This window comes from Diabrotica virgifera, chromosome 4 (assembly GCF_917563875.1).
Source record: "Diabrotica virgifera virgifera chromosome 4, PGI_DIABVI_V3a".
Taxonomy (NCBI): Eukaryota; Metazoa; Arthropoda; class Insecta; order Coleoptera; family Chrysomelidae; genus Diabrotica; species Diabrotica virgifera.
In genome coordinates, this window is record NC_065446.1 from 246,442,739 (window position 1) to 246,470,033 (window position 27,295).

Here is a 27,295-nt window from a genome sequence, read left to right on the forward strand (position 1 = left end):
AATAGATTAAATAACAATGATGGCAACGGATCTCCTTGTACCCATTCTTTCACTTCAAATATTTATGTTAGTGTATTATTAACCTTCAAATCATTTTCTGTTTTCGTAAGTGTTAGCTTTATCATTTTTATTTTTTTTTTTGATAAAACTTCTAAATTTTTTATTGCTTTATATTTTAATATACTATATTATTATTATGTCAATGAAAATAACAATACGAAATACAACAAGAACAGTTGAATTGGGCTTTATTAGAAGATGTCTACAAATCACCAGAGAGGATAGAATATAAGAACAGAGGAAATTTGGAGCAAAATGGAAGTAGAATGCTAATTACAAAAAAGATGGAAAACAAAGCTCTGTAGTAGTACGGGCAGAGAACAAGGACCACAGAGAAACGACACAACCGCACTAAAAACGTGTACCGTTTTTGAAGACGCATGCGCGAACCTGGTTGCTTTAAGTATCACTAGAATGCTAATTCTGTCCCTCCTGGTTGTTTTACGATATTCCGTAGGCGTGTATGGTAAATACTCGACTTAAAAAGTTTGTTTGAGCATTTATATAATTATAATAGTTAAAATTTCTGGTTACTCGTATGTGTTTCACGGATGTTCATCTGCGACAGGAAGAGAAATAAGTTTATTTAGATTTCGTAAGAATAATAACAGGTAATTGTTATTGCTTTGTAATTTTTACATAAGTATTAGTTATTACGTATCTAATAGTCTTAATTTGACTTGATTAAATATTATTGATAATAAATCATGACGAAAGTGATTCATTTTCTTGAATTTAATTACCCCTACGCCAGACGCAAGTCTACGAAGGGTCAACCAGGTCAAAAATTCAACAGATGTTTTCCGTATGTTATCGCACTCCAAGATATCCTATTTTTACGAAATAAAAATATATAAAGAGTTCTATACACGAGAATTTCTGATTTAAACGACAAAAACAAAGTACGCTTCAAACAAAAATTGTTGGAAACATAATTGGGCCGATAATTGAGAAAATCTTAAAATTATAGCAGAACAAGACTTCAAAATTGCAAAAACACGGTTGCAAATAAACAAACTTACATTCAATAATGAAAAAACTAAATACTTATCTACCTTTTGCAGTGCAGTATACAAAAATTGTTTGCCAACTTTTAATTATTTAAATATAAATAACAAAGGTTACCTATATATATGGATCGGAGTATACATCGGAATCGTATTGTAGTGTTGTTTTCTGAATAGTTTGTTTTTTTGAATGTACCTAATATCTTTAGAAACAAAGAAAGTAGACGGTTTTGTAGTTTAACATGTCTTTTGTGGATGCAAAGGTACAAAGGTGGATACATCGATATTATATTGTATTCTTGTGTTTTATTTCACAACGTATTATGTTTTCCGTCTTTTGTGTTATTTTTTCGGATATTAGCGCACTCATCACCGTATATTATAGTATAGCTTTCCGTGCGTGACAAGCTTTAGGTTCTTGGCGTTCGGCAATATTTGTACTGCTTAGAAATTCCGCTTAAAGAAACATTGTCAAATTATGAAACATGAAGAGAATTAAATGTAAAATGTCTTCATACTTTTGCTCCAAAGATATATCAGAGAAGGTATACGTTTCCAAGACAATAACAATATTAAATTGGAAAAGACTGCTAGACTTGTACACACTTCTGAATAGGTCAAAACGGCAAACAGGTGTATGTTTTCAAAAAACTTTTGATAGTGTGTAAAAAATATATTTTATATCAGCTAAGTACTTTCAACACATAACGTGCCATCATCAGAGCTTAGTCCTCTTAAAATACCTTCATAAAAGAGCAATTGCTTAACAACACAACAAAAAACATGAATACTGGGCAAAAGCCACAATATTGACATTCGATTTCAACATAAAGTTTTTTTTATCGATCACGAACATTTGTCACTCAAAGAGAATTGGAACTTTCAGAGTTTGTGACATTTCCGTGGAAGTTACAATGACTGTGTTATTTTTCGATAACCCATATTAAAAAATATAATTTATTAGGAAATACCCCGACGAACAGATTATATCTTGTATCATCCCAAGCCAAAAACAATGAGTGAATGTCACACCTACCGTAGGAAATAGGTATATTTTATTATTGGTCTTTCAATGCCAAAATCAGGATAAACAAAAAGCTATTTATATTTATGGTTCCAATCAATATGATTTTCACCATTACTTTGCATTGTGCGATATATTTGCAACCTTTTGTAAATCAAAAATGATTCCATTATTATAAAGAATGCCAACAAAAGTCGGCCCTGCACGCAACTTTTTTTTTCGGTGCAATATTTTATATTTATTGAAAGTCAACATAAATGCTTAATTTTATTTACGAATTTATGTATTGTGTGACATGCCCACTGACTATTGGTACGCTGGTTGTTCAGGTTGCTTTCAAGGTCATTGGCGGCGTGCTCACGAAGGATCAAAGGCGTGTCGCTTCTCTGTGGTCCTTGTTCTCTGGTACGGGCATGTACAAAGAATACCAGATCGCAGGTGGCAGAAAAGAATATTGAACTGGGACCTGCCCCGAAGAAGACCGAGAGGAAGACCTGCTGTGACATGGTAACTCACATAGGAGATGCTATGATAGATAGAGACCTCAGAGAAGGTGACTGGATTAATAGAGTGCTGAGAAGGACGAAAATGGCGAACTCATAATGGGAAAAAGCAAAAGAAGAAGAAAAAGAGGCAAAGTTGAAGAAAAACAGGCAATTTTCCTACATAAAAGTAGAAGAAGAAGCCCTTTTTAAAAATTCTTGCTTTATAGAGTGAGCGAGACGTAAATAAAATTGGATATGAATCCATTTTATATTAAGTGATGAATGCTGACCATTTTCTTTTAAGTGAAGTTTTTTTTGTTTTCTGGTTTTGGTTTAGAACCTTTAGCTACTATTAGAAGTCTATTTTATCTAATAATTAATCACTGAACACTTTTGTTTTTTGCACTCCCACAAAAATTTATTATAATTTATTATCACCACAGATGTTTTGACAGGGTGCCTTTGAGAAGATGAGAAGGGGAGTTACTACTTTTGGAGTAAGAAGGGGAGAAAAGACAGGATTAGAAAAAGTAAACCGAGCAAACCTAAATTAATTCGACCACTTAGTCAGAAGAACGGGGATTATGGAACTATTAGAAGTAGAAGGAAAGGTATGAGGCTGAAGACCAAGAGGAAGATCTCCAACACGATGGGCAGACCAAATACAGACAGAAAATACCTAGATAGAGCCGTCCATCTGGAAAAGAATCGCAGTGAAAGGAGACAACAAGATAATAATATTTAGAGTGTTACATGCCCTCACAAGAGCTCCAGAAATGAGGAGGAGGATCTTACTTCAATTTAGTGAGATCTAAAATGTCCTTTTGTCTCCTCCACAAGATGAGACTGGTGAATGCCCTTGTATTCTCAATATTTCTATACGGAGCAGAGATTTGGACTCTTCGCGCATGCGAGCGCCAAAAAATTGATGCCTTTGAGATGTGGTGCTGGAGAAGAATGCTGCGCATACCTTGGACAGCTCATAGGACAAACGTTTCCTTTCTAAACCAACTCGAGATTAAAAAAAGGCTGTACACGATATGTCTGCAACGAATTCAGCTATTTTTTGGCCACGTGTTTCGCAGAGGTGACGACAGTTTGGAGAGATTAATTGTGTCTGGAAACGTTCCGGGGAGAAGATCAAGAGGACGATCACCAACTAGATGGTCCGACCAAATAAAGAATTCAGCTGGAAACTCATTCTGCGAAGCTCTTAGAGCAGCTGAAGATAGAGACCAATGGAGAAACATTGTTAGGAATATTGGAAGAAATCACGATCCTCAGTAATGGGGAAACGACCAGTGAAATAGGGAAAATGCCCTTCGCAATACCACGCACAACTCTCTTATATCTATAAAAACAGTCAGTTTCACAAAAATGATGATTATTTCGATGAATCATTTCGATATGTGACCACGTACATAATACCAAACACTTTCCACCTACAACTTTCGATCTTAAGTGTCAACAACATTATTTATTTAAAGTGATTTTTTTGAAGTTTTTTTTAACTAAACCGTACATCTTGGAAAAAAATCAAAAATTGAAGCACGTTTTTAGCGAATGGCTCAACGACCTTACAATTTGTGGTTTTCAGAAACAGCGTTAGCAGAAAGAGCATATTTGATTCTGAAGTTGAGAAAGTTGTAGAAAAGGTAACGCGATTAAAATAATGTGAAACGTGCGAGAGGTACAACGCACGATGACATTCCAATGGTGGCTCGAGCAATCATATGGAACCTTTCTCATTAAACGGCGGTTGGAACTTTCGGTGTAATGTGAAAGTTACGGGTTATGTATTTTTATTGACGTCTTTCAGTTTAACTCTGTCAAACGCGTTTGTGAGATGGACAAAGCATAGGAAAAGGGGATTGTTGAACTCTATGGACTTCTCTACTAATTGTCGTAACATAAATATTGCGTGGATTATAGATCTGAATTCTTGTTGTTCTTCTGATATACCTACGGTATTAATTAAGATTCTGCGATAAAATTTTTGGTAACAATTTTGATGTAGATTGGATCTATAATTATGTGGGTCAGGTTTTAGTTCTTTTTTGTATATTGATATTGTTATGTTTGTTCTTCAGTCTTCTTGTATGGTACCATATTTTATTATTTATTGAAATAATTTTCTGAATTCTGTTACGATTTCTTGGCTAGCGTACTTAATAAGCTCGTTATTAATGTCATCAGTCATCAGTTCTTCACTTGTCACTCATCACTATTTATATCTTCGTCATTGTCAGTAACTTCGTCAATATCTACATTACTTTGGTCTTGTTATTTGCTGTATATATCGGTGTCATTCTACAGATTATTTAAGTGTTCTGTCCAGGTTTCAGGTTTTATAATGTTTGCTTGGATTTCCTCATTTATGTTCTTCTTTCTTCTTCTTAGCATATTCCATGCTTTCCTTTGACATCAATAATTCGTACTCCATTTCTATTGAGAATATTTCCCAGTATGTTTGCTTTAGTTTCTTTATCTCATAGTTCACTCTGTTTCTAACTTCTTTGTAACTTTCGGATGTCTCCATGTTTTTGATGCTCAAGTAGACATCTCGTTTTTCCTTAACAATGAGATATAAAACGATATTATACCGTGTAGAATTCTGAACCTCGGGGACCCGTTCGAGGTCTAGACTCAAAGAAAAATTCTTAAAATACAGTGGAATCCCGATAAGTCGGCCCCCGATAATGCGGAAGTCCGGCTAACCCGGACCGATTTTCATCAGACAAACATTTCAACAATAACAATGTATGTAATATAATATTTGAGAGATAATGGGTATTTGCGTAATTTGAACTATACGATAGTAAAAATGACTCATGACACACGGCGGCAGAACAACGTTCATTGGCTCGGATTATCGGAAACAACAGTCACCTGTTATTCCTTTATTTATTTCAAACTGTCTTAGCATTGTTTAAAAAAGACTAAAATACTATTTAAACAATTCTTTTTTAAACAATGGTCTTAGTCTTCACTGTTCTTAAATAACATAACATCGTTCCGATTGTGACCGTATTGTATGTAGTACAGTCGTATTTCAATTATAACTTAGTTTATCTGTAAGTATACCGTATTTTATTAATTTTTGCCATATTCTCCGGCTATCCCGGTTTTTCGATAACCCGCATCGGCCGTAATCCCGATTAATCCGAGTTATCGAGGTTCCACTGTATTCGAAACATATTACAAATTAAACCAAATATGAATTTCTGAAATGCGTTTTGCAAGGAAAAGTTAAGCGCAGGAGAGACACGACACACCATGAACATCCTGGCTAAGGATGACTGTTCAGAGCAGCAAAAAGTAAAATGATTACTACCAGAATAATCGCCAACATTCGACAACGGATATGTTCTTCTTCTTTAAGTACCGTGCCCAAATTTTAGGCGTGGGTGGGTAGCTTCCATGACAATTTGCCGATATCGTTCTCGATCTTTCGTGGCATGTAATAGTTAATCTGCTGATAACCCAGTCCATTGACGAAGGTTTTGGAGCCATGAATATTTCTTCCTACCAATTCCTCTTTTTCCATCGATCTTTCAGTTCAGTATTAACTGCAGCATCCTGTATCTGCTACCTCTGATAATATGCCCGAGATATTCAAGTTTTCTCTTTTTTATCATCTTGATTAAGTCATCTTCGCCTTGACTTACTCTGTTTAAGACTTCTCTGTTTGAAATGCGTTGAACCCAAGATATTCTGAGCCGATATGACCATATCTCAAAGGCTTCTAATTTGTTCATCATGTTAACCTTCATGATCCAGGTTTTACATCCATAAAGTAATACAGAAAGAACTTGATTCTTAGTTGTAAATTCAGCTGAGAGTTGCTCAGAATAGATCTAAGTTTCATAAAAGCTCCTCTTGCAATTTCTATACGAGTATTAATTTCTTCATCCAGATTTAGTGTCTCGTTTATCCAACATACTAGGTATTTAAAATGGTCAACTTTTGTTAACTTTGTCTTTGTTGTATTTATGCTAAGTCCGTGATTGGAGCATTCTCTAGTGACTCGATCTATAAGGAATTGAAGATCTTCGATACTTTCAGCCATGATTGCGGTGTCGTCTGCATATCTGATGTTGTTAATAGTTTCTCCCCCGATTCGAACTCCACATTGTCCTTCCAAGGCTTCGTTAAAACGATATGCACACGGATTTAAACGAATATGCACCGAAATAAATAGTTACATACTGTTACGCCAGCTCTTGGTCTATTGACGAACATAACTTCGGCGTCCGATGACCTACGACGAACGAGTCTCGAAACTGATGGAATATGAGCGATCAACAATCGAGTCGCAAGTGCGGCATCATCGAGAAATTTCCACCAAAATCTGAGGGCAAAGGGCTAATATAAATACGAGAAATTATATCGTAGAGAGTCAGTGTAAAATATACCTAAATTGGTATTGTCAAGTAATAAATATAAAAGATGAAAGATGAAGTAGTTTTCAATCCTAATAGCAAAATTAATAACATTAAAAATATTAAAAATATTACTAAAAGATTTTTAAATTGAAAACTTATTGGTACACTTTCCTGGTGACACCTCCAAGGCTTCTACAATATGCAAGCACATGGATGCTGCAGTGAAGACAAAGGAAAGGAATTCTACACTATGCAATTCACATCCCCCGTCTACAGCTTGGTAAAGTTCCAATGGAAAATGCACCTGGTTACTCTACGGAGTAATACGACTATAAAATAAAAATGTATACCATTTTTATTCAGTTGCAATGCGAAGGCAAGACAATCTTACTTTTAAATTAGAATACGGAGCGCAGTCCAGTCCTCTGAATCGCGATTTTCGGCTCTTATTGGAGCCTCATCGGAGAGAACATAATTACTGTTCTCCATACCCCAATTGACCAGCACCGAGAGCATTTTCCGTTGGAACTTTACCAAGCTGCAGACGGGGGATGTGAATTGCATAGTGTAGAATTCCTTCCCTTTGTCTTCACTGCAGCATCCATGTGCTTGCATATTGTAGAAGCCTTGGAGGTGTCACCAGGAAAGTGTACCAATAAGTTTTCAATTTAAAAATCTTTTAGTAATGTTTTTAATATTTTTAATATTATTAATTTTGCTATTAGGATTGAAAACTACTTCATCTTTCAATTGCCAGATGACGCTAGTCACCTCATACCTTCACTTCGGTTGCAATGGGTGGGAAAAGCTCTCGGTGCTGGTAAATTGGGGTATGGAGAACAGTGCCTACCTTCTCTCCGACGAGGCTCCAATAAGAGCCGAAAATCGCGATTCAGAGGACTGGACTGCGCTCCGTATTCTAATTGAAAAATAAGATTGTTTTGCCTTCGCATTGCAACTGAATAAAAATGGTATACATTTTTATTTTAATAAATATAAATTATAAATTATCCTGTTTTTAGCATTAGTGTTAAAATATGTGTAAAATAAAATAGCGGTACAATATACTTTTGAGTGACAATTATATACATATTTCAACTAGAATGCTGGAAAACTGATTCAAGTTGACTAACGAAATAATATGCATTCCTTGAGGAAAATGAGTAACAAATGGAGCCTATTAAAAACTTTACAATACAAGAAACTTACGATGTTATAAAAAATCACTTAAGCCTCAAGAAGGTACCTGGATATGACCTGGTTACCGGCCAAATATTAAAAGAACTTCTGAGAAAAGCAGTCATTATATTGACGTAACTCTACAACGCAGTTCTAGGACTGAAATACTTCCCTGCACAATGGAAGGTAGCAGAAATCATATTAATTCATAAACAGGGAAAACAGCCAAATGAACCTAGCTCCTATTGACTCCTATTAATCAGTTTACTACTAGTCTTGTCAAAAATAATGGAAAAGTTACTGATGAAGAGACTGATGGAAACTGTATGTCGAATCAAAAAGCCTAATCCCAGACTATCAATTATTTGGGTTTCGTTAGAAACACTCGACAGTAGAACAAGTACATCGTGTTATTAACACAATCATCAAAGCATTCCAAGATAAATGTTACTGTGAATCAGCTTTTTTGGATGTGAGCAAAGTTTTTGACATGGTGTGTCATGAGGGACTCCTGTACAAATTAAAAAAGCAGCTACCAACAACAATATATTTGATTCTAAAATCCTACCTAGAAGAACGGTACTTCAGAGTCAGGTATGAAAATGAAGTAACTAAACTACGAGTCATCAAATCAGGAATCCCACAAGGGAGTCTATTAGGCCCAGTCTTATACCTACTCTTCACGGCTGATCTGCCATGTACTGATGACACAGTCACCTCTACGTTTGCGGATTACACAGCTATATTAACAGTAAATAGAAATCCTGAAGTAGCAGCGACAACACTACAAAACAGTCTCAACAATGTAGCAACGTGGGCAAGAAAATGGCGAATTACAATAAATGAAAATAAATCTGTACACATAACATTCACAAAATGTCATGGTGAAACGCCAAGCATCACATTTAACAATGAACGAATATCTAAAACAGACAGCGTTAAATATTTGGGGTACATCTGAACAAACATCTATCTAGGCTTACCCACATACGGAAAAAAATAAAGCAGCTGGATACTACATGGAAAAAGCTGTACTCCTTGGCAGAAACTCACAATTATCATTGCGGAACAAATTACTAGCGTACAATACCGTTCTCAAACCAGTATGGACCTATGGAATCCAGTTATGGGGAACAACATCTAAATCGAACATTGCTATCATCGAGAGATTCCAGTCAAAAGCTCTACGCAGTATAGTAGATGCTCCTTGGTTCGTAACAAACCGAGACATTTATAATGATTTAGAGATGCCAACGGTTACTGCGGTGACTAAACAGCTTAGCACAAACTATTTAAGACGCTTAGAGCAACATCCAAACACACTAGCAATTAATCTACTTGACAACAGTGAAGAAACCCGAAGGCTGAAAATAAGAACACCTTTGGATCTACCATTCTAACAGCAGTTGTACATATTTTATGAAATTAATTTTAAATTGTGATAGTTTTATTTTGTAATATCAATGAAATAATGTAAAGTTATACATTTTTATTCTTTTTAACATAAATGTAAGAATGTAACAGTGCATATAGAGTGGATCATTGGACAAACTCTCTCTCTCTCACGACATCTGTATCAATCAACATGTATGTATGCTTATTGTTATTGTATGATGTAACAGATTGCACAATAAACATTAAACAAAAAAAAAAGTTGACTCCTTCTCCTCGGAAAAAAGAAGTTCTCCTTCATTGTTGTTTCCCGCCTCCAAAAAATAAAAATCACAGAATGCAGAAACCGACTTTAAGTATTGGTCGCTATCAACGGTCCCAGCATCGAACACTGGAAAACGGGAGATAGAGAATGCGGAAGGAGAGAAGGGCAAACAAGTGAGAGCTACTGCAGGGATTTGAAAAAGCACAGGAAGCTTTCTAATAGACTCTGGCGGAAACCGAAGCGGAAACAGGAGTTGTTGTTTCACGAATCGACTGCAGCCATAAAACAATGAAAAATTGAAAGATACTCCGTATTTTCGATATTCGGAAAAAGTATATCGGAAAAATAAGCAGATATAACGGACATTTGCATTTTACTTTATCCAACGAAGTAATAAATACACACCGCAAAATCTCCAAAGGAATCAGATTACTATATACAACTAAAAATTAATACATTGTTTACTCCATTAAAACACAACAGTATAAATGGAAGTACCTATGTGAAATAATTACAAAAAATCAATATTTTTTAAATTAATTAATTACCATAGATTCTAATAAAGATAGCTTAAGGCCTTTATTTTGAATATGGAGAATTTGAAATTGGTCATTTGATCTTTCAAAAGACTGACTATACGCTTGTTAAAGTTTCAACAGGTTTGAACGAAGTAAATTTTTGGACAATTGGACAGTCACCACCAAAATGCTTATAAAGCATTCATGAGCTATCATTTTTAGAAGCTATGGACATTAGCCGGTCTTTTACATCATGACTCGCACAGAACTCTTTTGTAAACCTACATTTATTTTGAAGACTTCGATCTTACTTCTATCAATTTTTTTGAGAGTCGATGTTTCAGCTCAGTATGACATACTACATTGTAGCAATGAAAAAAAATAAGGGCATTCACTAACCTGAGCATAGTCTTCCTTGTTATTATTCGCTCTTTCCAAATTTAAATTAATTCAGCTGTTGCGGTTCAGGCTATTATTAGTCTATTGTAGGTTATCAGATATCATGGAGCCCAAGTATACAAATTTATCTACTTCGAAATTCGCTAATTAGTGTATGTGCGGTAGATTATTATTTGCCCTGTCTAAGATCATTATTTTTTTTTGGCAGTTTTGTCGCAGTATAAAATTTAGCCCAGTTCATTGTCGGATGTTTCTGATCCTTCTTGTTCTTTTTTAGGTGCCGTGTCTGTATTCAGACGTTGGCCGTCATCATGTTTACAATTTCCTTAAACCTCTCTCTATCGGCTGCTGCGTGAAATAATTCTTCTACTGTACAGCCACACCATGCATTGTCTAATATTACGCAACCATGAAAGTTTCTTTCGACCAATCCATCTCTTTCCCTCCACTTTTCCTTGAATTATAAGGCGAAGCAGATGGTATTTAGGTCCTCGAATTATAAGGCCGAAGTATTCTGTTTTTCTCTTCGTTATGATGCTTATGAGCAGACGTTCTGAATCTTTAGGATTCGTCGATAGCACCACAATCGAATGCTTCTAGTTTGTTTAGCATTGTGGTTTTTAACGTCCATGTCTCACAACCATACAATAGGATAGACCACACATAACATTTCAGGACCTTCTTTCGAATATTCATCGACAGGTTTCTGTTACTTAAAACTGGTTTCCAGGTCATAAAAGCCTTCCATGATATTTCGATCCTAGTTATTATCTCTTTATCAGAGTCACAATTTACATTTAACCAGCTACCAAGGTACTTAAAATGATTTACCCGTTCAATCTCCTCTCCATCATATATTAATCTTTCCAACCGCCACCCACTTTATCTTTGACATGTTGATAACTTGCTTCACTGACTAGATTTAGCAGTGTCTGAAGATCTTTTAAATTGTCTGCAAGACTGGCTGTATCGTCAGCGTATCTAATATTGTTGATTATTTCCCCGCTTAGCCTTACTCCCTCTTGTCTGTCATCCAAAGCCTCCCTAAAGATTTCTTCAGAGTACAGATTAAAAAGGGTGGGTGACAAAACACAACCTTGTCGTACTCCACGTTTTATGGGTAGTTTTTCAGTACGACTGTCTCCAATTGGGATAGAGGCTACTTGATTGTAATATAAGTATTTCAGCAGTCTTATATCGTAGTGGTCAAGTCCTGCTGCCTGCAGGCAATCGAAAAGTGTATCAGGTTGTATTCGGTCGAGTGCCTTCTTGAAGTCGATGAAACAAACATAAACGTTCTTTCGGAACTCACAACTTTTTGTAAGAGAACGCGCATACAAAATAGCACCTCTATAATGGCTAGACCATTTCTCAATCCAAATTGCTTATTACCCATTCTAATTTCACACAAAAGGAGTACTGTGTTTTGTATAATACGTAAAACTATCTTAAGTGTGTGACTCATCATATTGATTAGTCTAAAATCGCTGCATTTGGTGGGCCTACTTTTTTTGGTAATGTTATAAACAGTGACTCCAACCAATCATATGGTATTTTTCCTTCGTTGTAAATTTTGTTAAAGAAAGTGGTCAAGTAGGTAGGTAATGTTTTCCTCGTCCAAAAGTTTAAGTATCTTAACAGGGATTTGATCTGGTCCATGTGCTTTATTGGTTTTGGCTTGTTGTATTGCTTTTATGACTTCCAACTTCAGTATGCTGGGACCTCTGTCTAATTGGTTGTCACAAGTAGTATTTGGAGCATTTTCTCGAGAAGCATCGTCAAAAAGGTCACTGATGTATCTCTACCATTCTTTGCACTGTTGTTCGTGATCACAAATTTTTCAGTCTGCCTTTTTAAGTACGTGAGCATTTTTCTGTTTATTAACTCCGGAGGTATATTTAAGTTTCTTGTGGAGGTTGAAACTGTCATGTTTTTTTCTAGGTCTTCTATTTCTTTACATGAATTCTCAAGCCAGGATTCTTTGGCCTGTTTAATTTTTCTTTTTATGAGTTTGTTGATTTCACGATAGACTTTTCCTTCCTAGTCTTCTCATTCCCTCGATCTTTCCCTTCACTATAAGGTGGTGATTATTGGTACTTATTATTTCTTAGTATGTGGCCTACGTATGATGTTTTTCTAACTATCACGGGGTTGAAAAGTTGCCTTCTTACCTATTCTATGCAGCACTTCTTCGTTTGAGGTATGCGATGTCCATGTAATTTTTAGGATTCTCCGGTAGATCCACATTTCAAAGGCCTCCAATTTATTTTCGGTTGATATTTTAATGGGGTCCATGTCACAACTGCATATAGAAGAGTCGACTAGACGTAACATTTTGGTAAACGTAGTCGAATTTCGAGTTTTATTCGAGAATCACAAAGTATATTTTAGATTTTTGCGAAAGATTTTCTTGCCTGTTCTATTCTCGATATTAATTCTGGACCATGATTTAGGCTGCTATCGATCCAACATCCCAGGTACTTAAATCTATTGACCTGTTCTAAAATGTGGCCATTTATTGTGCCAGGTTGAGGTACGCTTGGATTTTTTTCGGATTTCTGGTTTTTTAATGTTTATTTTCATAGCAAATTGCTTACAGGTCGAGTTGGTTTTGTCTATGAGTCTTTGTAGACCCAAGTCGGAATCCGCAATCAACACCGTATCATCGGCGTGTCTGATGCTCTGATATTTACGCCATTCACCTTGACTATATCCTTGAAATCGTCCAGTGCCTCCTTAAAAAGAAACTCGGAGTATAGATTAAACAGGAGGGGGCGACAGAACACATTCTTGTCTAACTCCCCTCCTAATTTCGACTTCTGCGGATGTGGAACCTTCGATCCTAACTCTGGCGTTTAGGTTCCAGTATAAGTTTTGTAGTAATTTGATGTCTTTTCCATCTAAACCGATATCTTGCAAACGCTCTAATAGTAGGTCGTGTCTTACTCTATCAAATGCTTTTTCGAAGTCTATAAAGCACATACATATATTTTTCTGTTGGCCGTAGTATTTTTGAGCGAGAACTAGTAAACTGAAGAGGGTTTCTCTCGTTCCCATGCCGGCTTTGATAACAAACTGATCGTCTCCGATGATTGTTTCGCATGACTCATAAGACTTATCAGATGGAACTCCTCGCAGTGTTGTGGGTTTGGCTTTTGGTAGTTAGAAGAATATTGACTCTAGCCAGTCTTGGGGTATTTTTTCTGTATCATAAATGCGATTGAATAAAATGACAAATATTTCGATATTTTCTTCGATGATTAATTTTTTAGTTATTAATGATTAGTTTCTAGGTATATTCCATCTGAACCTGGGCTTTTATCTTCGTCGTTAGAGGTCGCTAAATATATACTTTGGTACCTATATATTATTTTACTATAATTGCTGACTAGCAGGTACGTTTTGATTCAGTTCCCTCTTCTCACAAGTCTCACATCCAAGCAGCAGTAGCGCATCTAGAATTTTTCTCTGAGGTGGGGTGGGGTGGGGCGCACCTAGAATTTTTCTCTGAGGTGGGGTGGGGTGGAGGGGGAGGGGGTAGGAGGGCGAATGGCGCTGGCTTGGGCGTCGAAATTTTTTTGTATTTTTTGTGAAAGACAAGTTACATTTTCCTACTATTCTTTATACATTTTTCATATGCCGTGGCCCCTTCCCGGTGTGCCGGTGCGCCACTACCAAGGAGGGTTTGGAGCGATACCCAAACAGGTAAGGGAGATTGGAACATGGTCTTTTAGATTATTTGGGACCTATAAATCCCTTTCAATTTACCTTTAAATGTGTAATTTACGTTCGATCAAGACTGCGAAACAGACAGAAAACTAAAAAAACTCCGCCAGAATGGCATGCATCAACAACCCATCAGAACAAAACAGGGAAGAATACAAAATGGCGAGAAACAAAGCCAACTTAACAAATAAAAAAAAGAAAAATGACTGACTGGTTAAGCTGGAGGATATTGGAAAAGACAGAGAAAACCACCAAATTACAACAATTTTACAAAAAACTCAGCAACAAAAAATACGCCCAGCATATACAGGGTGTAACAAAAATACAGGTCATAAATTAAATCGCATATTCTGGGACCAAAAATAATTTGATTGGACCTAACTTACCTAAGTACAAATGTGCACATAAAAAAGGTACAGGCCTTTGAAGTTACAAAATGAAAATTGATTTTTTCCAATATATAGAAAACTATTAGAGACTTTTTATTAAAAATGGACATGTAGCATTCTTATGGCAGGAACATCTTAAAGAATAATTACAGTGAAATTTGTGCACCAAATAAAAATTTTATGGGGATTTTGTTCCCTTAAACCCCCCCAAACTTTTGTGTACGTCTCAATTAAATTATTATTGTGGTACCATTAGTTAAATTCGATATTATTAAAACTTTTTTGCCTCTTAGTATTTTTTCGATAAGGCAGTTTTTATCGAGTTGAGGCTTATTTTTCAATATGTTTACATAAAACTTTTATGGGGGTTTTGTTCTTTTAAACCCCCCAAATGTTTGTGTACGTTCCAATTAAAATATTACTGCGGTACCATTAGTTACACACGGTGTTTTAAAAACTTTTTTGCCTCTTTGTATTTTTTCGAAGTTTTGCCTCTTTTATCGAGATGTGGCTTCTTTTTTAATATGGTTCAAAATATCCCTAAAAATGAAAATCATAAATAAATTTTCATATTATTACCAAGTCTCCATAATCGTACTTAACCGTATACAAATATGTGGTGTATTTGACAAATATTCGAAATAACTCGATAAAAACTGACTTTTCGAAAAAGTACTAAGAGGCAAAAAAGTCTTAGAAACAGTGTGTTTAACTAATGGTACTACAATAATAATTTAGTTGGAACGTACACAAAAGTTTGGGGGGGGGGGTGGTTTAAAGAACAAAACCCCCATAAAATTTTTATGGGGTGTCCAAATTTCACTATAATGTTTTCTTAAGATGCTACTGCCGTAAGAATGCCACATGTCCATTTTAAATAAAAAATCTCTAATAGTATTCGATATATTGGAAAAAATTAATTTTCATTTTGTAACTTCAAAGGGTAACTGTAACTTTTTTATGTGCACATTTGTACTAAGGTAAGTTAGGTTCAATCGATTTATTTTTGCTCTCAGAATATGTGATTAAATTTATGACCTGTATTTTTGTTACACCCTGTATATAAAACAAGAGGACTATAAACCAAAAAAGAGAAACCGTGTTTGAAGACAAACAGATCAGCAGAATATGGGAAGAATATTACGAAAAAATGCTATTGACTATGAAGGAAACACACTGCGACGAAGAAGTAAGGCAGTACAAGAAAACGACGAAGTAGAAATTTTCGCAGAAGAAGACGTACAAAAACAAATATTAAAAACCTAGAAATCGGAAAAGCAGCAGGAGAAGATGAAATAAAAGTGGAATAAAATACGGAGGAAGAGAATTACACAAAGAAATAAACCACCTAATACAAAAAATATGAAAAAAAACAGACTACCAGCCGATTGAAACGCAGGTATATAGTACCTATATATAAAAAAGGAGATTGGGAGAGGAATGCGAGAATTATAGAGCAATAACTTTATTAAACATCACATATAACATTCTAGCAAACACACTAAACATAAGACTTAAATTATGCGCTGAACGAATATTAGGAGAACACCAAAACGGGTTCAGACCGGGTAGGTCGACGAATCAAGAGACAACAGAGACATGCATCTAATATTCATGGATTTCAAAAGCGCTTTTGATACAATCAATTGGAGGAAGTAATCATGAAGGGGACAAATTTTGCAAACAAAAACATTATTACAGATCAACTTCAACTAGTAGCCTATGCAGATGATCTAGTCATCATAGCCGAGGCGAAGATGACACTTATAAAAGCAGTTGGAAAATTACATAAAGAAGCGAAAAGAATAGGACTAGACATAAATCAGCACAAAACAAAATACATGACGATAGGGCAGGATGACACAACATCTCAGAAATATCTAATAACACAGAACAATCAATTTGAAACTGTATCCACCTTTAGCTACTTGGAAGTAACAATAGGGAAAACGGGAAAAGAGAGAACAGAGGAAAGAATTCTGAAAGGCAGAATAACATATGCTACGAAGCAAGACTTAAGTATAATATGAACCTATATAATAAGCCCTGTTGTTATATGTGGGGAAAGAGAGAACAGAGGAAAGAATTATGAAATGCAGAACAACATATAATATGAATAGAAATCTTAGATGCAAGATTCTAAGAAGCATAATATGAACCTATAAGACCTTCATAAGACCTGTTCTTACATGTAGGATGGAACAACGACGATTAACAAGAAAAAGGAAGAGAGCCTTCTGAAATTTAAAAGAAAAATAATGAGAACAATACTGGGCCACAATGTAACAAAAGAGGGAGAAATAAGATTGAAAACAAATGCCGAAATTGAAGAAAAATTAGAGAGAGAAAATAAAGTAAGATACAGAAAATGAACGCAACGCAAATAGGGGACAATGAGGCGTCCCGAGAGACTACGCCGGGACAAATCGTTAAAAAACGGGACAATCCCGTTTTTACGGGACGTTTGGTCACCCTACTCTATGATGACACGTAGACCTTGAAACACGTGCAAGAGAATGGCGAGGGACTCGAATTGAATTAAAACTTTGACCGATCCCAGATATGCAAACATATATATGCGATGATGAGCATAGTATATATGTTGTAACTTCAAATCAATAGATTCTATTTAGTAATGTATGCTACTTCATTTAAATGGACACTTGACAAAAAGATTAATCTAATACCAGGGAAAAGAATGTGAAAACCGCCAATACCACTCTGTTCGGCACAAATACATCAGAAAGGTCACTGTATACCGTGACTAGCGGCGAGCGGTTAGCAGCGGGACAAGCGAGCGTGACAGTATTAGGGGTGGTGAATCGGCGGCAATGGAATAGAGAAGGAGGGAGAGAGATGGAAAGCAGCGAGAACGGTGGAGAGCGGACACATCTGCCGCATTGGGAAATGCTAATAGCGGAAACGATCCTCACCCGCTGTTGCGTCGCTGGCCCCGCCGCCAGCAACGAACGGCAGTCGACATCGAATCTAGTGGAGTGGCCCGGGTCCGAAACGTACCTACCGCTCTCGACAAAATTGCGGAATGCCCGTTGGACTGATTACCCCTAACCGACCAGTTAGCCGCCCCCCGCCTCACCAGTGACGTCCAAAATCACGATTCCCACTAACGACACGGCACAACCCAATTTAGTTCAAAATTAATTCCAAACTATACCATAACAACACCAAGTTTTAAAAAATGCCCATCGTTCAATACCGAGTGAAATATCCAGGATGTAAACACTATGCATACTTACATTGAGTTTATTTGTGCTATTTGTTTTGTTTTGGTCTGAAAACTAATAAAGTTAAGACAAAAATAATGGTGGTCGACAGATTTCATACTATTCAACTGACTAACATGTTACAGGAATACCAGATAGTAAACAGCTTTGTCTATCTCGGGTCTAGTATTAGTGTGACCAACTAGCCCGAAAAATCCGGAACATGGCCCGAATTACAAAGTCGTGTCCCGGCGTCCCGGATAAAGCTTTCGGGCCATCCGAATTTTCAACTACTTGGTAAAATTCTATTTTGAAGTTCTGAATACGTTATTCTTCTACGGATTCGCATCAAATTGAATTTTTGGGCGAAAAAAGTCGACAATTTCTAGAGTGTAATACTAATAAAATTATTAGTGGACGTTTTTCGTTTCTGTATTTTAATTATCGTCTTATGAAAAGACATACATTGTATTTTTGATAAGATTAAGCCACAATTGGTTGTAATCTTAATTACAATTTTATATTGACTTAAGGTGATATGTATTTACATGATTATTCCATTCATAGGAGATTTTGACCAATAGGAAGAAAAATTAAACAGATGATTAAGTCAAGTATATGACGTCAGATGCCCTTCGTTGCTACGAAAAAATACATTCAGTGACATTAATGACAATTAATGTTTTAAAAATTATAAAAGTGATGACTTTCAACCGTCAAATATTTATAACAACTGTGTGTTTAATTGTACTAATTTGTACTTACATAAATAAATTACAATAAAATTTTGGTTTTGAACAGCTTTATTCATGAATAGTCCAGAGAAATAAGATTTTTCTCGTGACACATCCCCCTCCAGGCCGAAACCAATTTTTTTGAGTAGTATGGACATCTATATTATTAACCTATATGTTTCCTGCAGCCGATTTTGATGATATACATAGTTATAAACAAATGAAGATCGAAAAACGGTAAATTATCGCTTTTTTCGTCTATTACCAAAAAGTTAAGCACTTTAAACAAATTTGAGAGTAAGAAACTCATAAATCGTATAAAAAACTTCAATATGGCATTCGCTGAATATGTCTATCCTTATTGGTTGCTTAGAAAATTGCAAAATAAATCATAAATTTTGAGTTTTTATAAATATTCATAACTTAGGTAAAAATTAACTTAGAATCTTCTTATTACACGGAATGCCAATACTTCTTGTACTTAAATTATATTTTAAATTTCAAAGCAATTGGTCAAATAGTTTAAAAGTTATTTAATTTGTTTATCCCAAATTCATTTTTTTTGCAACACTATAATTTAGAAAATTACGAGGTTACAATAATACTTCAGACAGTTTATGAAAGAAGAACATTTATACTATTACGTTAATGAAAAAGAAATAACAAAAAACAATTTTAAACAGTATAAAATTATTTTGCAAAAACATATCGATTTTTTGCTTACTTATAAACAATTAGAATAACTTTTTAACCGTTACCCGTAGAAAAAATATTTTTTCACATTTCGAAAGACTGAATTTTTATACACATTTAGAAAGAAAAACAACTGTTCTAGGACATTTAGGGACAAAGTTAGCCCCCCATTTTTTTAATTCACATGTTTTTGCAAAATTATTTTACAATATTTATAATTATTTTTTGTCATTTTTTTTTAAATTAAATAAATACTGTAAATTTTCTTCTTTCATAAACTATCCAAAATATTACTGTAACTTCATCATTTTCTGACTTACAGTGTTGCAAAAAAAATTAATTTTGAATAAACAAATTAAATAACTTTCAAACTATTTGACCAATTGCTTTGAAATTTAGGGTATGATTTAAGCACCATAAGTCTCCACATTCTGTGTAATAAGAAGGTTCTAAGTTAATTTTTACATAAGTTATGAATATTTATAAAAACTCAAAATTTATGATTTATTTGGCAATTTTCTAAGCAACCAATAAGGATAGACATATTCAGCGAACGCCATATTGAAGTTTTTTATACGGTTTATGAGTTTATTACTCTCAAATTTGTTTAAAATGCCCAATTTTTTAGTAATAGACGAAAAAAGCGAAAATTTACCGTTTTTTTATCTTCATTTGTTTATATAACTATGTATATCATCAAAATCGGCTGCAGGAAACATATAGGTTATTATTATAGATGACCATATTACTCGAAAAATTTGGTTTCGGCCTGGAGGGGGTTGTGCCACCAACACGATATTTTTTTTCCTTATTTCTCTGAACTAGAAATAATCGCAACAAATTGCACTCGATCTCTAAAATTATTATCGAATTTTTGCCCTCGTGACACTTTGACATAATTTCACTCCCCTTCGGGTCGTGAAATTAAAACTGTCAAAGTGTCACTCGGGAAAATTTTGATAATTTTAGAGCTCTTGTGCAATTACTTCTGAAAATCCAACATTAGTTGATTTTCTAATTTTTCCTTTTTTTAGAACGATTTCCTGATTGGAAGTCGAAACGTCAAAAGCTAACAAAAATATCATTGTCAACATAAAAATGTTAAATAATAAATAAAATGATATTAAAATTCTTCATTTAAAAAATGGCCCGATTTTTATTGAAAAGTCCCGGATTTTAGATGTTTTTTTCAGCCTTGTCCCGAATTGCACTGAATTGGAGTTGGTCACACTAAGTATAACCAACGATGGTAACTGTGAAGCAGAAGTTCGGAGACGTATTGGTATGGCAAAAAATGCGATGAGTCGCATAACTAAAGTTTGAAAAGACAGATCTATCACTCAAAATATCAAGATGAGACTGGTGAATGCCTTTGTATTTTCAATATTTCTATATGGGGCAGAGACTTGAAATATTCGCGCATGCGAGCGCCAAAAAATTGTCTTTGAGATGTGGAGCTGGAGAAAAATGCTGCGCATAGCTTGGACAGCTAATAGGACAAACGTTCCTTTCTAAACCAACTCGAGTTCAAAGGCTGTCCACAATATATCTGCAACGAATTCTGCAATTCTTCGGTCACGTGGTTCGCAGAGGTGACGATACTTTGGAGAGATTAATTGTTTCTGGTAACGTTGTAACGACGAAATTCACCCTATAGGAATATTGGAAAATAGAATTTGACAAGATGTTGCTATGTCATATAAGGGGATGTAAACGTGTTACACAATTTAAAGAACATATCCTCGGTTGCTCAGTAACGGAAGAGATATGGGGGTGGTTTTTAACGGGGTGTTATTAATATTTTCTTATTAGCTTAGAAATAACAAAAATAGAAAAATCAAATAAGAATATCAAATAAAAAAAAAATAAAATATTGGGCGCCACTGGTTTCCTTGTGGGAACCATAAATATACAAAACTATAAACGTAAAAGAAAAGATAGCTAAGTCAAAAATTAAACAAAAACCTAGTCAATACAAAATATATAAAATACTTATGGCGTGACTTACTTATCTATGTCTTTACTCAGAAAATTCTTTGTTGTACTTACGAAACAAGAGAAAGGGAAAAGACAATAATAAATAGTATATTTCAGTGAATCAAACAATATTTATTGAAACAAAATAAAATAAAATTAAAAGGAACTGCGATCTCTTGCGGTTTTACAAAGAGAGATCATGTTTACCAAAAAGAAAATGTATAGTTTACATAAAAGATAATACCTTGTATACTAGTTCTGTATCTTCTCTTGGTTGGTTTTAAGTCCAAGGCACAGTTCGCTTCACTGAATATCACTTTACAAAGGAATATACAGGGTGTAACAAAAATACAGTTCATAAATTAAATCACATATTCTGGGACCAAAAATAGTTCGAATGAACCTAACTTACCTTAGTACAAATATGCACATAAAAAAAGTTATAGCCCTTTGAAGTCACAAAATGAAAATCGATTTTTTCGAATATATCGAAAACTATTAGAGATTTTTTATTGAAAATGGATATGTGGCATTCTTACGGCAGGAGCATCTTAAAGAAAAATTATAGTGAAATTTGTGCTCCCCATAAAAATTTTATGGGGTTTTGTTCCCTTAAACCCCCCCAAACTTTTCTGTACGTTCCAATTAAATTATTATTGTGGTATCATTAGTTAAATTCAATATTTTTAAAACTTTTTTGGCTCTTAGTATTTTTTCGATAAGGCAGTTTTTATCGAGTTGCGGCTTCTTTTTTAATATGTTTACATAAAAATTTTATGGGGGTTTTGTTCCTTTAAACCCCCCAAATGTTTGTGTACGCTCCAATTAAACTATTACTGCGATACCATTAGTTAAACAAAATGTTTTTAAAACTTTTTTGCCTCTTTGTATTTTTTCGAGAAGGCAACTTTTATCGAGATATGGCTTCTTTTTTAATACGGTTCAAAATATACCTAAAAATGTAAATCATACATAAATTTTCATATTTTTACCAAGTCTCCATAATCGTACTTAACCATTTACAGATATGTGGTGGACTTGACAAATATTCAAAATATCTCGATAAAAACTGATATTTCGAAAAAGTACTAAGAGCCAAAAAAGTTTTAAAAATATTGTGTTTAAGTAATGGTACTACAATAACAATTCAATTGAAACGTACACAAAAGTTTGGGGGGGGGGTTTAAAGGAACTAAACCCCCATAAAATTTTTATAGGGTGTCCAAATTTCACTATAATTTTTTCTTAAGATGCTACTGTCATAAAAGTGCCATATGTCCATTTTCAATAAAAAATCTTTAATAGTTTTCGATATATTGGAAAAAATCGATTTTCATTTTGTAACTTCAAAGGGTTGTAACTTTTCTTATATGCACATTTGTACTAAGGTAAGTTAGGTTCAATCAAACTATTTTTGGTCCCAGAATATGTGATTAAATTTATGACCTGTATTTTCGTTACACCCTGTATACATTAAAACTACATCAATGAATGGTTGTTTCCATAGTTTATAGAACTATTCAGCATTCATTTCTTAAAACAAATCGGCACTGCTCGAACAAAAATATTGAAGAACTCATTAGTCCTTTAGTATATTAAACGGGATCAAAAAAATATAAGCAATTCCATGCTTTAACTGCAATGTTAGAAACTACTAACACAAAAAACTCTTAACTATCTTCTGAAAAATTCCTGGATAATTCTGACTGCATGTAAGAAAAATTATACCAATAGTGGTATATACATAGAACGGCATAAAGCACACAGAAATAATGCAGAAACACACAGAATAATCAGAATTTGATCTACCGATCTTTTCAGCCAAAGCATTACTGTTGCCTACAAGATCATGACCAAGTATATCATCCTCAATTTTTTGATAATACATACATAACCTCCTAAAAAACTTGGCGGTTATACACTCTTTAAGGCCATCAGTACATAATTCGCAAATATTTACGGCTATGCCTACTTTTTCTGTCTTTACACGGAAAATTACGTGTAGTAAAAATCACACTGGTTGGTATGGATATGTAAACATTACTAGAATGGTATTCTACTTGACAATGTCATCATTAACTTTAAAGAGATGGCTTTTGAATGTTCTTGGATAACTGTTATTTGTATAATTGCAAATTATTAATTTAGTTAATAAATGTGATATTTTTTTCACTAACTATGTATTCAGTGATTGTAATAATTTATATGTACAACAAAAACTAATAATCAATCGAGAAAAAAAGTGTTGAAGTAATTTTTTAATATTATATTGTTACTATGGAACGCTTACAATTTTGAACATTTTTAACAAAAAAATACTTGGATCACATAATATATTTATATTAGAATATATTTTAGTAAAATTGGTGAATGGATTTAGTGTCCGCTGTCATATAAACCCAAATAAACAACAACAGAATATATCCTGATGTATTATCTGCTTGGATCTTCCATAAATAATAAACAATAAATAACTTTTTATTAAGTTCACGTCTTAAATCAATTATTTATCAAATACACTATCAATATTATTTAATCAACAACTCAAAATATTCCCGATGCCATGTCAAATATTTAAAACTGTCACTGTCTTGTCATCATATTCTATTTGACTCAGTGCATTGTATGACAAAGATGGCGAATGTTCTATTTGGAAAATATCACCACGGACATGGTGTCCATTTTTTTTCGAATCCAGAAAAAACTAATAAATATTTTTAAAAAATTTAAACGCAGAATGAAAGACTAAATTATTACCGAGGGCCGAAAGTCCCTTAAGAATAAATAAAAAGTTTCTTTTGAATGAGATATTTGAAATTAAAAATCACACTACATTTTCTCTTAGTTTTACACCCTTGCACCCTTTTACACCATTTGAATAGCATTGCAGACGAAAATACGTACCCATCCCCTTAAACACAACTTTCGGACAAATGGATTTCGAACTTTAAAATCAAATTAGATTTGGTTTCGATTCAGAGTTTAGAGCACACCACAGGTAGGGGAGTGCATTTAGATTTTCACTTCGGAAAAAATCAAACAAGATAAAACTCTTTGTAATTTCATTAAGAAATGTTTAATAAACAACATATCAAAAAGTTCTACTCGAGAAGTGGGTGCTTCATTTTTTATTAAACAAATGAACAGCGAAGTTAGATGTTTTTTTAAATAACTCCGAAAATATAATCTCTAGAAAAAAACTGACTTGACCATTGAAAAATTCAGAAAATTTTACAAAAAAAACCTTATATAAAGATTTTTCTAAAATTAAATCTCTAGCTTCTGTAATTTTTTATTTATAACGCTAAAGTCACCCTTCTCACACACATTGGCGCAATGTAAACTAGCGTTGGAAGAAGTGCACGGTTGAGTTTTTTTAATGTAATTCTTTAACTAATGGATCAAAAGAAATTTTACAAATTGGACATGAAAGAAGATAAAATAAGCTATCTTATGGTTGTAATAAAAAGAAATAAAATGTATGGACATAAGTACGGTGTGGGCGGAAAATGAGACTTACATGAATTTTGTTTAAAAATGATTTAAAAATGTGTAACTAATACAATTTTACTTACAAAGCTCTAAAATTTGCACAACTTACCTCTCAATCATGTTACTACACGATGTTTCATTCAAAAAAAAATCTCAAAAATTTAATTCAAATAATACGCTGTCTCAAAAAATGTAATTTTTGAAAACTTCGTAGTTCTACAGAATTCCCACCACTTTAAGACGGTATTACTCAAGTTTGAATAAATCTAATACAATTTTTTTACTATTTTTTTAAAGCCTTGGATATAATCTTCAAAAAACACTGAATTATTTTAGATTAAAAATGAAATAAACAATTTCTTTTTGAGAAAACTAAGAAAGATAACAAAAATGTAATACAAAAACCGAAAATTACCAGCTGAAAAAATGTATATACAGAGTGATCAAAACTTTTTTCTGTAAAACTTACCTAAAATTAATTTAATAATAAGCTTCAAAAATAATAAATGTTCAACAAAAAAATTTTTTTTTAGCTCTTATACAGTATGTCTGCGTAACTTGGAACCTATTGATAACTTTTTTAATATCAGTTTTACGAAAAATGTTATTGTTTATAAAATACTCTGCATCGTATATAACATAAGATGCAACTATCAAATATCAAATTTTGTTAGTTTTGTACGAGGTATGTCAAAAAATATGAATTTCACTCAAGAGTAAAGTACCTTTATATTTCACAATATCGAAAATTTTTATAAAGAAAAGTTGTTTGGAATTAAAAACTATATTCCAATATGTAATTATATCCTTCTAATCGAAAATGTGTTTTGTTTAGTATTGTTTCAAATTAATTATAACAAACATCATTAAATTTTCACTTATTATTTATGATAACTGATTTATTATTAATTTTATGAAGAAAGTTATTCGTCATAAATAGCTATACATGGTCTAACACTTAATATGCAAATATAAAATAATATATTTTATCAATATTATATGAGGTATTATGTAAAAAAATTGCATAAAAGTGTAACTGCATATTGACACATCGTTTTTAATTCTGAACAACTTTCCATAATAACAATTTTCAGTATTATGAAAAATATAGGTATTTTACTCCTAACTGAAATTTTTATTTATTGACATATCTTGTACAAAAGTGATAAAAATTGATATTTTATGATTGCATTTATAGTTTTAGAATATGCAGAGCTTTTTACTAAGAATAACTTTTTATTTATGATTCCATTGCAACAATTTTTTTGAATACTGAAGAGATAGATTTTGAATAATTGGTTCTTTCTTTCTAATACATTTTAATTTTTAATATTTTTGTGAAAATTATTTGTTTATCTTTTTTTTTTGAGAATGAAATTCCATATTTGTTTGATTGGATTCTACTTGTTTTTCATTTAAATATCCGCCATTTTGGATCCACCATTTTGAAATTTAAATTTTTAATCTTTAATTCAGATTCAACAACCTGTTAAAAATAAAGACAATAACTGTTTTAGAAAAATGTTCTTTTTTATGTTCTTTTTAGAAAATCCGCATTTTGGATCCGCCATTTTATAGTTTATAATGTTAACATTTAAGTTAGGTTTATCAAAGCTTTCAAAAATAAATATATGTAGAAATAAATACATTTTGTAAAGAAATTATGATTTTACAACTATTTTTTAAGTTATCCGCCATTTTGGATCTGCCATTTTATAATTTAAATAATCAAAATTTGATTCAGGTTCAGCAACCTCTCAAAAATATCCACATATATGTAAACAAACACGTTTTATAAAAAAAATTCGGATTTTACAACTGCTTGTTAAGAAATTTTAGGAAAAAATCCGCCATTTTCAATCCGCCATTTTGAATTTGCAAATTGTAATGTCAGATTCGGGTTAAGCATAATCAAAACTAAAATAGAAACATTTTTTATCAAAATAAAATGTTGAATTCACCCATATTCTTAACATTATTTATACAAAACAATTGTTATTGTTTAAACAATTAATAAACAATTAGCGGCGAAATTTGTGAGTAGAACTTTTTACTTTAACATATTTATAAACTAACAAAAAAAGTTTTAGAAAAATATAACCTTGTTTGATTTTTTCCGAAACATTGTATCTTCTCGTTCTAATTGCACTCCCCTAAGGCTGTTCTGAGGATTTCAAAACGATGAAACGTAAAACATCAAAGAAACATGAAACGTAAATTACGTTTCATGGAAATAAACCACTGCCAAACAAATATATGTCCGGCCAATTATGAAACTCTCCGAAAATAAAAATGTGTCATGAGCATGAATCACACTCGTTTCATTGGTAGGCGGACTTTGAGATT

At 33.4% G+C, this 27,295-nt stretch overlaps 1 protein-coding gene across 2 annotated transcripts in view; it reads left to right on the forward strand.

Annotated features, from left to right (window-relative positions):
* The window catches only part of LOC114334316 (nucleolar protein 4), a 621,666-nt gene that overhangs the window by 95,515 nt on the left and 498,856 nt on the right, over window positions 1-27,295 (forward strand). The window lies entirely within an intron of this gene.